The 15,816-nt window shown below is 44.3% G+C and overlaps 1 long non-coding RNA gene across 1 annotated transcript in view; it reads right to left on the reverse strand.

The window, feature by feature from the left end:
- LOC148775808 (uncharacterized) overlaps positions 1–2,344 on the reverse strand; it is a 31,365-nt gene extending 29,021 nt beyond the window's left edge. The window contains exon 1 of the long non-coding RNA XR_016038931.1: positions 2,230–2,344. This is a non-coding gene — a long non-coding RNA (uncharacterized LOC148775808). The remainder of the gene's footprint in view (positions 1–2,229) is intronic.
- Positions 2,345–15,816: the final 13,472 nt, after the last annotated feature.

The raw sequence follows: 15,816 nt of genomic DNA on the forward strand, positions 1-15,816 counted from the left end.
CTCCATGATCCAGCGGATGTTGGCAATTTGATCTCTGGTGCCTCTGCCTTTTCTAAAACCTGCTTGAACATCTGGGAGTTCACGGTTTACATACTGCTGAAGCCTGGCTTGGAGAATTTTGAGCATGACTTTACTAGCATGTGAGATGAGTGCAATTGTGCGGTAGTTTGAGCATTCTTTGGCATTCCCTTTCTTTGGGATTGGAATGAAGACTGACCTCTTCCAGTCCTGTGGCCACTGCTGAGTTTTCCAAATCTGCTGGCATATTGAGTGCAGCACTTTCACAGCATCATCTTTCAAGACTTGAAATAGCTCAACTGGAATTCCATCACCTCCACTAGCTTTGTTCGTAGTGATGCTTTCTAAGGCCCACTTGACTTCACATTCCAAGATGTCTGGCTCTAGGTCAGTGATCACATTATCGTGACTATCTTGGTCGTGAAGATCTTTTTTGTACAGTTCTTCTGTGTATTCCTGCCACCTCTTCTTAATATCTTCTGCTTCTGTTAGGTCCATACCATTTCTGTCCTTTATCGAGCCCATCTTTGCATGAAAAGTTCCCTTGGAATCTCTAATTTTCTTGAAGAGGTCTCTTGTTTTTCCTATTCTGTTGTTTTCCTCTATTTCTTTGCATTGATCACTGAGGAAGGCTTTCTTATCTCTCCTTGCTATTCTTTGGAACTCTGCATTCAGATGCTTATATCTTTCCTTTTCTCCTTTGCTTTTCGCCTCTCTTCTTTTTACAGCTATTTGTAAGGCCTCCTCAGACAGCCATTTCGCTCTTTTGCATTTCTTTTCCATGGGGATGGTCTTGGTCCCTGTCTCCTGTACAATGTCACGAACCTCCGTCCAGAGTTCATCAGGCACTCTATCAATCAGATCTAGTCCCTTAAATCTATTTCTCACTTCCACTGTATAATCATAAGGGATTTGATTGAGGTCATATCTGAATGGTCTAGTGGTTTTCCCTACTTTCTTCAATTTAAGTCTGAACTTCGCAATAAGGAGTTCATGATCTGAGCCACAGTCAGCTCCTGGTCTTGTTTTTGCTAACTGTATACAGCTTCTCCATCTTTGGTTGCAAAGAATATAATCAATCTGATTTCGGTGTTGACCATCTGGTGATGTCCATGTGTAGAGTCTTCTCTTGTGTTGTTGGAAGAGGGTGTTTGCTATGACCAGTGCATTCTCTTGACAAAACTCTATTAGCCTTTGCCCCGCTTCATTCCGTGCTCCAAGGCCAAATTTGCCAGTTACTCCAGGTGTTTCTTGACTTCCTACTTTTGCATTCCAGTCCCCTAGAATGAAAAGGACATCTTTTTTGGGTGTTAGTTCTAAAAGGTCTTGTAGGTCTTCATAGAACCGATTAACTTCGGCTTCTTCAGCATTACTGGTTGGGGCATAGGCCTGGATTACTGTAATATTGAATGGTTTGCCTTGGAAACGAACAGAAATCATCCTGTCATTTTTAAGATTGCATCCAAGTACTGCATTTCGGACTCTTTTGTTGACCATGATGGCTACTCCATTTCTTCTAAGGGATTCCTGCCCACAGTAGTAGATATAATGGTCATCCGAGTTAAATTCACCCATTCCAGTCCATTTTAATTCACTGATTCCTAGAATGTCGACGTTCACTCTTGCCATCTCCTGATTGTACATTATGGAGCATCTGAGCTTTACTGAAGATTGGTTACTGAGCTAAGCCTTAGAAACTAACCTAGAATGTCCTTTTTAATAACTTAATTAAATCTTTTAGCAGTATCACGTAACAAGGAACTGTCTCAGCAGTGAGTCTTAGTAAACACTAGACATTAACAAAACTATAAACTTAATTTAACAGTTAACAAAACTTAATATTCCATGATTTTTCATTATGGAGGCCCTGTAGCCAGGGAGGCTTTAACCCATCAAATAAAAAATGAGGTTTGTCAGGGAGCTGGGAAAAGCCAAGCAGCCCTCTTGGATTTCCCATATCCCTGACTCTGATTTCCAGCTATTGTTTTTCATTTTCCAATTTAGAAACAGACTGTTGCCATGGTTTAAGGACATTAGGATGGCACAAGTCTAACAGAGTTTTTGTATAAGCAGAATGAGCTTTTACATGTCTACAAACCAGACAATTGGATTAATTTCTAAAACTAGCATAGGATCAGGCCTATGGTAGAAAAGCATTTGATTTATATGCAGAGGTCTAAGAAGTCAAGAAAACATTATAAATGATCATACGAATCAGGTCCAGCATCTTGGGCAAGCTGTCTACCTCTGATGTCATCGTCTTCTCATCCTGGTGTAGTGTAGCTTCTTCTGAAAAATGTCCTTCCATCCAGGTTGGAGACAGTCCCTTAAATTATGTCTTTTTCCAGTCCTGGTTGCAGGTCATGAGGCATTTGATCTTCATCCAAAGATAGATCACTGAGACAAACTTCAGAAACAAACCTAGAGTGCTCTTCAAGAACTCAACCAAATCCCATATTAATATCACTTAACAGCAAAGATCATTCAGGAAATGAGTCTTAGTAGATACAGACTTCCATTAACAAACTGGGATTCAACATTCATTGAAACATCTTTTTCTCCCTAAATCACCCTCATTTTTATGAAATATAACCAAATTAAGACTTATTTACAAAATCTGTTCTCAATAAACTTGACCTGATTATTTATATAACCATAGACCTTTTTTTTTTTTTTTTTGCTTTCCTGAAACCTTTATGGAGTCTTTAACTTGACTTTAAAACCTTTCAGGGCTAGGAAAGTCATCTCAAAGGCTTATCACAGATTTTGCCTAACAGATGTGAGTGAATTCCTCCCTTTCTTAAGGTCTCCAAAACTGAGATTTCTGTACCTATTAGTGAGATAACCTTCTTAGTTTATCTGATAAAGTTACTGGAAGCCTAAGAGTTTCCAGTCTCTGAAGGGGTCAGACAGAGAAAAATGTTAAATGCTTCAATTTGTCTATTAAATATCATTTTACCAAATTACTGTTAAGTCATAATTAATTTGAGGGGAAGGTTTCCTAAAATCTGGAAAACACAGATTCAAACCAGTAATTTTTCAGAAACCATAAAAGTTATAAGCATATTTGCCAGTTCATTCAGTCCTTTTGTTAACCTTTGTACAGTCATCAGGTTTCTCACTAGAATCTTTAAATTTCTTACCCAGTTCAGAAACTTGTATTTATCCAAAAGTCCTTTTTATAAATCTTCTGGAAGAGGAAGCATTTTCACAAGAAACTTGGTTAGTGCTGTGACAACACTTTAAGATAGTAATCAGGATTATTGCAACATTTTACCTGAATATATCAGAATTTATATATAAATTGTTTCTAAGATATATGTATTATTAACATTTACCATACAATATACCCGAGACTTATTATTCACTTGACAATACTTCCCATATAATTTAACATGGAAGTTGAACCCAATTAGTGTAATATCTCCCTTTGGGATGTTTCAGGGGCCCTCTGAAGCATCCCAAAGTCAGCTAGAAGCCAAAAGTGCTTCATCAGATTGATTTAGGAAGTTTTGTCAACAAATATCAGAAAGGTTTAGAGCACTCAGTCAGATGGGATTATAGGTCACTGTGAAACAATAGCTATTCACTCAGCCATAGTAACAATATAGGATTTCAGAGGCAAATATAGAACACACCACTTAAGAGACAAATAAACTTAAATCTATTGTCAAATGCAGTTTAACATCTCAAAAAAACCTTTGTTTATACACAAAACTCTTTCCTTGGGGTCCACTTTCCACAAAACCATTTTATCACTTTCTGTACTCATTTGTTCTCCCATCCTGGAACAGCCAACTGTAAGTCAGACCTACTACCTTTTTCCTTCATAAAATGTAACTTCATTTTTCATACCTTTTTACTGAACACACACATCTTACTTTCCTTAAGCAACCAAGAATTGACCTTTATATTAGCATTCTATAAATTGGTGAACATAAATACCAGTGATAACTTAAAAAATTTTAGCAAACATCTCAGGATGGCATCAAACATTATTTATTAATAGTCTTAAATCTTTAGTTTTTCTGGAAGTTAGTATTCAGTAGTGACTGTTTCAGAATCTTATTTTATTTGGAAATGACCTAGCTATTCAATAAACTTTTGTTACTTAATTTAGCACAACCTTAGAAATTCAGGTTACCAAAATCTAGAGAAACTGTTTTAGACAGACATTTTTAATCTTAATAGAGTTTATCTAAAAGCTCATGTCTCATTTACATTTTTTAGAAGTTTTTTTTTTTTTCACTCAAGGTAATTTCTTTGTCAACAAACTTGTAACAGATATAACAATATAGCAACATTTAACTTAAACCTAGGGACAGTGAGAATATGCTTAATGTTGATGACTCATAGACATGTCTATATTAGATAGATCAACAAACATTAATATCAGATATTTAATACTGAATATTTTCCAGTTTACATGAACCTGGAATTTATTATTTAATTTAGAATTATTTGATTTGTAAGCGCTTACCCTTTTTAAAGCCAATTAAATAGAGCTCATTTACAAATTAACTTCAAAAATATTACTCAGAGACAAAGACATACCAAGACATATTAAGACAGACACAGTGAGAGTCTTTAGTCATGAATTAGATATTACAATATAAAATTTACTAGTTTATAAAAACAGTTGGACCGATTCTATAGGGGGTCGGCGGAGGGACCCCATAAACAATAAAAGGGCATAAGGAAGGAGAGCCACCCAGTCCCCGCCAGTCTCTATTGCCAATTTTGCCAATGTTTCCTTTAGGGTCCGAGTCATCCTTTTTACTTGACCCGAGCTCTGGGGATTGTATTCGCAGCGTAATTTTCATTTAATCTCCATAGCCAAAACCAATCCCTGAACAACTTTATCTTAGCCAAATTCCTTGGTCTCCGGGCAGCTGCTCGGAGGCCTGCCATAAGAGTCTGGCGGTACACTCGGAGATGCTCCCTGCCTTCTGCACGCTCAAAGTCCCCCTGGGGCCGGGTCAATGGAAATCCCTCATCAATTAGGTTCGGCTGCATTGTGGGCCTCCCGTCCACACCAGGGACATGTTCACGAGCTTCCGATAGAATCCGCTCCCATTCTTCCGTGGTGAAGAGCACCTGTAACAGCTACTGACAGTCATCCCAGGTGGGATTATGGGTGAAAAGGATGGAAACAAAAGGCTTTATCCATGCTGGTGGGTTTTCCACCAGATCTTGCCAGACCAGGATATAGGGCATCTGGTCCGGGTGGCCGGAAGGGCCGGGCGTGAGAACCTTCCCCCAACAGCCCGGATGGCGGGCAGGCTGAAGGTTCCCTCTCTCGGCCACCCGACATTAAAAGAGGGCCACTCGGAGGAGCAGAGCGTCACCAGCTTATTCCTCTTCACTAGCAGAGACAAGTCTCGTGCCCTAGATTTAGAGTCAGAGAAATGATCCATCATGAGGGAGAGCGGGGTAGAGCTTCCTTGACCCATGACCACAGAATAGATTACGGGAGAGAAAAGACACAGGAGAGAGACGGAGACAATGCCGGCACACACGAAAACACGACAAACGGAGAACAGACAAACGTCGGCCGAAAACACACTACTAGGTCTCTGAGACCTCTGAAGCTTCCTGCAGTTTAAAGTAATCTTACCGAAGGGCGTCCACTGCCCACCAGATTCCGGATCGGAAGAGACCTCCTCTCTCCCGCAGAGCCAGCTGCCTTCCAGCGTGAATGCTGGGCCTCAGCCTTATGCCGGCTATGGCGATCAATTCGCCCCTGAACAGACCTTGCAGAGCCAGAAAAAGACAAGGGATACAATTCCAGCAAAAACACAAAATCGAACCGAGCTTTTCAACACCCACTGTCCAGTCCGCCACACCACATTCACAGGCGCCGTCTCATTCACACACACTCACGACCCTTACTTAGGGTTCCAAACGGCGTCCACTGTGGACGTCATTCAGGCAGCCCTTTGTTGGGGACGTCTCGCACGACTTCCAGTAATGGAGCCTCCAGGGTCGTAACCGGCTTCTTGCCTTCCACGAGAATTCTCAATTGGGACCGGGCAGAGACCTGCTTCAGTCTCTGGTCGAGGACCTGTTTCAGTCCTCCCCTCTAGGAGGTGGCCAAACCTCCTGCCGTGGCTTTTGTGTAAACCTCGGTATCGGAGGTTGTCTGTCTCTTTGAGGAGGGGTCTTGGGATCCCGGACGAACCCCCAAATGTTAGAGTCCGGAGTCGCCCTTCCCTCAAAGGAACAGAGGACACTCACGATAATGCAAGACACACAGCGAGGTTTATTTCCAGCTAGCTGGGGTCCAAGTGTCCGCCCGACGCAGCAGGTTACAACAAGGACCCCGAGCACTCAGAGCCAAGGGGTTATATAGCATTTTCGAATCATGATATTTCTAAATTACCTAACTCACAGGAATTTTTTCATTACACACACACACAGCTGTGCCTATCTCTCTCCTGGGGTCTTAAGGAGATAATTTTATCAGACCTGTTTACCTAATTTTCAGTGTCGAAGCCGCCCACATCCTTGGTGTTTAAGATTAACTTGTCTCCCAGGTTTTATCTAGTTCTTCTTCCCTCAAGTCACATACTCAGTAAAAATGGTTTTTCCGGCCTCTAAGATGGCCGTTCTTATGCTAACCCATTCTTACAACAGCTAGTGCGTGAACGTGAGACTTCCATCCAGCGGACAAAGACTGCAAAGAAGTGTTGCAAGGCGATCCTGGAGCACATGCTCACCTAGTTTCACCTGTAAATGAAAACGAATGGGACGTTGAGAAAATATATGATGCTCTTTTTCAAATGTATGTAGGAGATGGATTCATAAAAATGTAATTTTAAGTTTAAAATATTGCTGAAAGCAGGGTAACTCTCCTCAAAAGGCTTTTGCTCAATCAAGAGAGCACAGCAGCACAACTATAATTGTACTGTAGGAGGCTGTGGTTTCCTTCCATCTTCCACCCACCCCACCCCCAGTGAGTGGCAGCCACTAGTAGGGTCGGATTGGCCAAAGTCACTGGTTCACAAACCTGGTTACACATTAGAATCACCTGGGAAGTCTCTCTGATGCCCAGACACATCTATAGCCATGAGACTGGGATCTCTGGAGGGAGGGGTGGTTCTGATGGGCAGTGGGTGTTGAGAACCCCTGGTCCCTCAGAGGACTCATCCTCTGGTCACAGTGATTGTCTCAGAGAAGAGCAGTGGCCTGAGGCCGAAACCAATCAGCATAGGATTAGATGAGTGGCAGGGTGATCATATGGAAAATCAAGAATAAAAGCAGAACCACCCCGAGATGCAGTCTGTAAGAAACAGTAAGACATTCTGAACCCAGAAAAACAGAGTACTTTATGGAAGATGGTAGCAATGAGGCTAGAAGACAGGTTCAGAAGTATATTATTAACAGTTCTAACTATCACTACATATGAATTGATCTGACAGGGGAAAACTATTTTTATGCCTAAAATGTACATGATTAGAGCTTCAGGAAGTTAATTTTGGTGTCACTATGGAGAAGGGCCCTAAGTGGAGATAGATGTGGGCCAGCCACTGATTAGGAGGTGGGTGTGGTGGGCTAGGGAAGAAATTCTGTAGGGCTGGGGAGTCTCAAGACATTCTAGAAACTGAGAGAACTTCCATGTCACTTGGACAAAAGTGGTCTTGGGATAAAATTCTTCTTCTCCACAGTGGCTGATAATGTATCATAAGGAGGAAAAGACAGAAGGACGAAAGGGAAGTTTCCAAACTTTTTTTAAAATCACAGAACCATGAAAAAGTGTAACCTATTAAATAACAAAAGAATCCATTATGTTTACTGCTCCATAAACAGGAGAGAAGGGAACTATCTTGCATAATAAAATGCAAAGAAATTTAGAAGGAACAATAGAGGCAGAAAATTTTCCACTGAAGAAAAAACTATTGGGTGAAACTTTGATGTGGAGCACAGTATTTATGGAGAAGAGCACGGCAACCCACTCCAGTGTTCTCACTTAGAGAATCCCGTGGACAGAGGAGCCTGGCGGGCGGGCTACAGTCCACAGAGTCACAAAGAGTCAGACATGACTGAAGTGACAGCATGTACAATATTTGCATAATATCAGATCATCTCTCTGCAAATTACTTATTAATTGTAAAAGGAAAAAGCAATTGTACAGAGGATCCTCCCCAAAAACCTATTCAAATCCACTATGCATTGTTAAATGATATCAATATGCAGAGATAGCCCAAAGATTAGCACCATCTTACTGATTTTGAAGGGTAAGGAAATTTCCAAGGCCAGATAGTCACCACCCATGAAAGTGGAGATAGCCATCCTCTTATTTATTGCATGATTCCCAGCATAATATGGGCACAGAGGAGATTCTCGAGAACTACGTGTTGAATAAATGAATGCCTATGAATTATTCAAGAAGCAATAAGAGAGACTGAGCTTCAGATTTTGCTAACTTTAGTAGTTAGGAACCCCTAAAGAACTCCAGTCCAGCAGTCAAAAGACAGGTTTCTAGTCCCAGCAGTGGTACTGGTGACCCAGGACCTCAACTGTCTGCCCCTATCTCCTTCCCCACTTCAGCATTTCCAAGACCCTTAATATATCTAGGTCTGAACTCCTTCCAAAACAAAAGTTATCAGTCAGCATCACCACTAAACAGGTTTGAAACAAGATGGGCCTTTTATTCTACAGTCATCCCCTACAGAAAACACTCAGGGAATTAGCACTGAGACCTACCCTGAAAGGCCCTCTTTAATATTCTTCTAGCACAGGAAAAGATTCTCATCATCACTAATCATTATGGAAATGCAAATCAAAACCACAAGGAGATAACACCTCATATGTATTAGGAGGGATACTATGGCGGGGGAGAGAAAAGAAAGATTGGCAAGGATGTGGACAAACCGGAACCCTTACACACTGGTGGTAGGGGATGTAAAACAGGGCATGACGAAACACTGCATGACTCCACTTGCATGAAGGCACTGGGAGCAGTCAGACTCAGAGAGAAACAAGGTGGCCCTGTGCTTGTCAGGGGCTGGGGGGAAGGGGAGAGGGGAGAAGGGGAGTGGGGAGTTAGTGTTGGATAGCACACCAATACCGGATGAGGGCCTCCCTGGTAGCCCAGCTGGTGAAGAATCCATGTTCAACGCGGAGAGACCCTGGTTCGATTCCTGGGTCAGGAAGATTCCCTGGAGGAGGGATAGGCTACCCACTCCAGTATTTACGGACTTCCCTTGTGGCTCAGATGGTAAACAATCCACCTGCAATGCGGGAAGTCTGGGTTCGATCCCTGGGTTGGGAAGATCCCCTGGAGGAGGGCATGGCAACCCACTCCAGTATTCGTGCCTGGAGAATCCCCAGGGACACAGGAGCCTGGTGGGCTACAGTCCGTGGGGTCAAAAGAGTGGGACACCACTGAGTGTCCAAGCACAGCACAGTGTATCATAAATGACAAAACACTGCATGACTCCACTTGCATGAAGTTACTGAGAGCAGTCCGATTCAGAGAGAAACAAGGTGGCCCTGTGCTCATCAGTGGCTGGGGGGAAGGGGATTTGGGAGTTAGTCTTTGGGAGCGCACGAACACAGGATGAGATGAGTTCTGAAATTGGTTGCACAATAATGTGGAATGTACTTAAAAACACTGAACCAGATGCTTAAAAATAGCTCAGATGGTAAATTTTATTTTGTATGCATTTTACTACTATTTTTTTAATTAAATGAGAAAAAAAATCCACTCAGTGTGCCTCGGGTAGAACTCTTCCTGTGCAGAATCTAGACTTTGCCACTTTCTGGTTGTTAGAACTTTGGACTAGCCACATAACCTCTGGGTATGGGCCTCTGGTGAATAGGAGTAACACCTCCCCAGGCTGATGAGGGGCCAACTGGGAGGATCTGTGTTGCTCTAAAGATGGCCCACCAGACAAAGAACAGCTGTCACCACAGCAGAGTTCCTGAGTTACCCCTTGTGGGCCCCAGTAGAAAGCCTCTGCTAACTTTGATGGATAAGATTGCTAACTTTGATAGCAGCACCCAACAGGATGAAGAAAGACTTCTCTTCTTTCCTGGCAAGGACTCAGCCAATGAAAAGCTGTGGAGTCTATACTCTAGCCCTCCCAACTTACTTTTCCCCTCTATAAAAATGTTCTCCGTCCCTAGCACTTAGAGGATTTGCAAATGGCTCACCATGATTACAGGTATGGAACTGCAATTCGTTGCTGATCCCAAGTAAACCCATTTTGCTGGAGAAATATCTGACAGTCTATTTGTTCTACAAAAGGTATACAAAAGGAAGGGTGTTAACAGTGTTGGGATCAGAAAGGCAAATTATCTGCTTGACACATTTTTTTTTCAAAATTTTTTATTAGAAAACTGAAATTTACAATGTGTTTATATCATTCACTGAGTACATGACATTTAAAAACAACATCATTACAGAAAGATAACAAAAATACAAAGTCTTAAAACCTACAGGGTATGGAAAACATTATCCACTGAGGCCTAAAATGTAATAGACTTTACATAAAAAGGAAAAGCAATGAGTATACAAGTATACAGCCAGTTTAAGAAGTTAGCAAAATAAACAGAATAATCATAAAGAAAAGAAAGCAACTAATACACATTTGAATGAACACTAGTTGACACCTCTCAAGCTGATTCAGTGAGTTTTCAACAGGATCACCTCCCTAAACCATCTCAGCACTCAGCCAGTTCACATACCCCTCATGTCATCAGCTTCTCTGACAAAAGTCTCTGGAGAGTCTGTCTTAACACCAGAGACAGTTTCCACATCCACACTCCCTTTGCAAGGGGACAGTTCATTGACTGAGACGTGGCCAGTGTCAGGGTAGCGAGGATGTAATCACTCCCTGAAGGGCCAAATGCATCTGGTCCAAGACCCTGCCCCGCCTCATCTCTGGGGACAGGTCCTGCACTCACCCTCAACCTTCTGGCCTCTGGGATGAGGGGGGAAAGAAATGCAGAGCTCACCCCAGAGGCTACAGTGAGGACAAGGAGAGTCTCAGCAGACTGGACAGTCTAGTCCCCAGCTGGACACGGTTCATAAACTAGGCCACTGATTTCCAATAATGGGGAAGAGGAGAATTATTCAATAAACTATGATGGGAAAGTGGGCTGCTTTGGGAAAATGGGGCCAGTCTTATAACAAAGTGGCGGTTGCGCAGGGCTGGAGTGGCCGTGAGGAGATACCGGACGTCCCCATGTTTGGGGTATTTGGAGATATGCTAAATTTGGAAAACTCAGCAGTGGCTACAGGACTGGAAAAGGTCAGTTTTTATTCCTATCCCCAAGAATGTACTGTATTGTGCACGAGCTAATCACATACCCTGCAACTCCTTCACCTTGCCTTTAAAAACCCTTTCCTAAAATCCATTTGTGTTTTCCAGGTTTTTAAGCATTGCTTCTTACTTGGCACCTGCAATAAAGGCTGCACTTTCCTTCACCACAACCTGATGTCAGTAGATTGGCTTTACCGTGAGAGGGCAAGCTGAGCCTAGTCTGGTTCAGTAACAGATGGAGATCTAGGAGGCCATGTGGGGTTAGTTACTGAACATAAGCAATAGTTCTTTCCCCACGCTTCAGCTTCTCAAACCATCAGGGGAGACTCATAGGGACTCATTACAGGAGGGAAGCTCTGTATAATTGGTTAGGTGATAACTCATGGTAACTCCAGGCATGAAAAGTATAGCTAGTCTGATGGTTGAGACATGCCCCATTCTGCATAGTGGACACCCAGACCCCAGATAAAGCCCATTCAGACCAGAGGGACGCATCCTGGAGATTGGCAGATTGACTGCACTGTCATGGCAGCAGCACAGGGCACCTTCAGGCGTCCCTAGGCACTAGTGGACATTGTTCAGACTGGGCAGAAGGGCTCCCCACTAGAACTGAAATGGCAAAGTGGCTAAGTAAGAGAGAGAACCCCGAGGTTTGGGCTCACAGGATCCTTGTGATGAGGAAAATCATAAATGACAACTGACACGCTCCATTTATGGCAGGACTTTCCCAAAGTGCAACATGCATCTACATTACACATTAACCAGACCTCCTCAAAGCAGGAGGATGAAACCTATCTGTGAGAGAAAGCTGGCCCCTTTCTTCAGAAGCCAGCACTATAATAATTCTATGATTGCTTCTTTTTCATCTCATACAAGGGTATAAAGGGTCACATGGCCCACAAGCTTGTCTGTACATGAGTAATTTTAAAAAAGACAAAAAAACAAAACCCACTTTGTTGGTTGAACTATGGATATGATGCTAACCTGTCAACCTGATACGTAATTTGTCTCAAAAATGTATGAAAATGAATCTTTAATTCCTGATCAATGAGTATGTTCCCACAGCTTTTAAGAACCTGTTTCCTGGTTGGCACCTTCATAAAATTCTCTATTCTTTCCTAGTCTGATTACTATTTGCTTTTTTGTCAACACAAAGTGATAATGGCCCAGCATTCCTGCCTCAAGTGACAAAAGGGATGACAAGTGCCTTGGACATAAAATGGACCTCACACTCAGCCTGGAGACCCTGCTCATCTGGGAAAGTAGAGAGATTCAACCAGACCTTAAAAGGAACTTTGTCAAGCTATGCCAGAAGATTCAAAAGAATTGATTAAATTACTTCCAGTTGCCTTGCTCTGCATGTAATTAGCTCACAAGGATAAAGTCAAGTGTGTTTGAGCTCATGTATGGTAGACCCACTCCCCAAGCCTGAAAGAGGAGACATTTTAGACCCTTTGAAATGAAACAACTCAAGTGTGCCCTCCAGGCAGGAGAAACTATGGTAACCAGGTGGGGGGCTGCACCTGTGCACCTGCCCTCCACTCCTTCCAGCCCAAGGACCAGGCGGATCTAGAAACCTGAAAACCAGCAGCCTTCAGTACCAGTCACTCCTGAGAGAAGCGGACCCCACCTGGTGATGCTGACTACCATCAGCCAGAAGCTGCAGGAGATCACTCGGGGACATCACACTCAAGTGAAGTGGGCCCTGAGCACCCACCCACGAGCAGACAACCTGGAGCAAGTGGGTCCGCTGGACCGCTTGTGTGAACATCTCTCTGACCTGAAGCTTTTCTTCCAGAAAACAATGAAAGTGTGTCCCCAAAGAACAAATGACTAATTGTAGCAATTGTTGCACCCAGGGCAGTTAAAGACCTTGGCTGAAGGAACCATGTACAACACTCACCATAAAAAAGGTAACAGCCACCCTTGCGATGCTGGCCGATGAGACCCGCCTGGGCTTCTAGTGTGACATAAGTCCACTGCCTCCCTGGCCGGGATGGTCCTGGGGACCGAGTTGCCTCTGCCTGGGGAGGAACCTGTGTACCAGGTGGTATGTGGAGCTGTTTTCACAAGCATGCATGTAGCCTCACTGAAGGAGGTGAAGATGGACATTGGGCTGCAGACACCAGGCTGCCTGATCTGGGGGAGAATCTGGGGCCAGAGTGATGGGGCCACCTGAACACCACTGGGTTTGTGCCTTTCCTGGGCCCCTCCACGACCCTGAGAATCTAGAAACCTCCAGACAGCAGTCTCGCAGGGACAGTGCAATTAGGGTTGAGGCCCAGGGGCAGCAGACTTGTCCACAGGTGGTGAGAGAAGTTTCATTCCTCCCCAGGGCCTGATAACCCCACACTCAGCAGAAAGCAGCTGCAGGAGCCAGACCTGTGCCCTCAGCACCTTCAGGATGAGGAGAAGGATGGGGACAGAAGAGCCCGTCAACAGTTCCTGGGGAGAAAGCACAGAATCTGCTCATCAGATAGTCTAACCTTATTGCTTTTTCTTTGTGCTGAGTTGAGTTTCACTTGATCACAGAGTGCCTCCTGCAGAGACCTTGCACCCAGCCTTTCAGACCAGATGCCCTGATGCGAAATGGCCACACCTCAGCTCAGAGGGCAGTGCACAGAGATGCCGCACCCGGCACTGTGATCTGGAGCTTCAAGCATCACAGCTGAGCCCTCCTGTGAGAACCTCACCCCCTCCCAGCTGACAGGAATCATATAAAACAGCCCTACTGGTTTGAGGGAGAGCATGTGCTCTAGACCAAACTCCTACCTCTCACGCTTTATTGGGAATAAAGCTCTCCTCTCATTCTGAATCAAACTTCTCATTCTATGTGTAAAAGTGACTCCTGGCAGAAGGACCCTTTTTGAGGTCTGACTCAGGAGTGTAGGTGACAAAATAGGAAGAAATCAAACCCTGTTATGCCCGATAACAGTAGGATTCTCCTAGAGATTTAGATAAGAGAGAAGCACTAGACTAACCAAGAAAATTGTTTGATTCTTAAATTCAAGTGTGGTCTGCATTGTTCCCTTGAAACGTGATGCTTACCCTTGGAAACTCGTTGCCCCCCACCTTGTAGAAGCCAGGTGAGGTGTGTAGACCTTCTGTTCTATCAAGAACCAGACAGCCAGGAACTCTCAGAGGTGGGATTCTTGAGGGAAATCCATTGTCCAGGAGACTCAGGCTCACACTAGACCCAGGAGTCAAAAGCATCGGAGCGTTTTCTCCTTCAGATGCCCCCACTCTATTAGCCGTGAAGTAATGGGACCAGATGCCATGACCTTAGTTTTTTGAATGTTGAATTTTAACCCAGCTTTTTCACTCTCCTCTTTCATGAATCTCAGGCAGGGTGCCACCTTCCTGGTTCCTCAGATGGTAAAGAATCTGCCTGCAACACTGGAGACCCAGGTTTGATCTCTGGGCTGGGAAGATAGAACTCCGGGAAGGCCTGAATGGATGTGAGGGGAAGTCCAAGGGTGGAGGGAACGGAAGGGTGGAGGTGCTGGGGGCAGGGCAGGGGGCGGGCCAGCTGGGTCTGGAGGGCGCTCCTTCATCTCACCCTCCTCCCCACCTCAGTCACGGGCTCACTCAGCAGTCAGGGGGCTGGTGATGGAGACGAGACAAGCCTTCTCTTGGCCTCAGCCCTGCTCTTCTGGGGAAGATGAGGGAAGAATTTGCAGAGGCTGAAGGACAGGACTAAGTGATATCCATGTCCTTCCTACCCTGGGAGCGGATGAGAGATCTGGACACTATAAAGTGTGTGATATCTGTACTTTGGGGTGGAGGGTAGCAATCATTTATACAAAGTGACACAACACGTGTCTCTCTCAAGTCAGTTTCCATTCACAGCCTTGACCTCAGAGCCTCAACATGTCAGAATAGCCAGAGTGAGCCCTCAGGGAACTTCTCCATGGCACATTCATGCTGGGAGCCCCCTTCACACACACGGGACAGGCTTTGTGCAAATCACGGCAACTGCCTGTTGGCTAGGCTCTTCCTGAACTAGCAAGTTCTTTTCTCCCTTCTCTTTCCAACTGTCTTCTGTTTAAATCATACATGTGTCCTTACTCTGATGCCCGCCCCCAACCACACCTGAAATTTGTTAGCCACTAAGTCCCTAATTCAAGGGGGAAAAGAAGCATTGGGGACTGGAAAGTTGTTCACCTACAGCCTGGGTGCTTTCAAAAGCTAGCTGAACTAGCTGAGCCCTCCTGTGGGCCAGGCTCCCAGAGAGGTGCTGGGGTCCCTCGAGGAGACACAGCTGCTATCCTTCCAGGTGGAAGGACGATGGAGATGAGAAAGGAGCATGGAGATGAGAAAGGAGCGGACACAGGAGATTCAGGAGAGGGGACAGGGGTCTCATCTCACGGAGGAGTCCTGCTTGGCAGACCCCTGTTTCATCTGTGAGCTGAGAGCAAGAGTCAGTCAATAAAAGACATAGGGGAGGCTCCAGGCAGTGGAAAGATGGGCCCAAAGACCCAGAACAAAGGAGAGGTTGGTGAATTCGAGGAACTGAAAGGGATTAAGA

The sequence above is a fragment of the Moschus berezovskii genome, chromosome 13, assembly GCF_049115385.1.
Source record: "Moschus berezovskii isolate FMDL1 chromosome 13, NW_MosBer_1.0, whole genome shotgun sequence".
Classification (NCBI taxonomy): Eukaryota; Metazoa; Chordata; class Mammalia; order Artiodactyla; family Moschidae; genus Moschus; species Moschus berezovskii.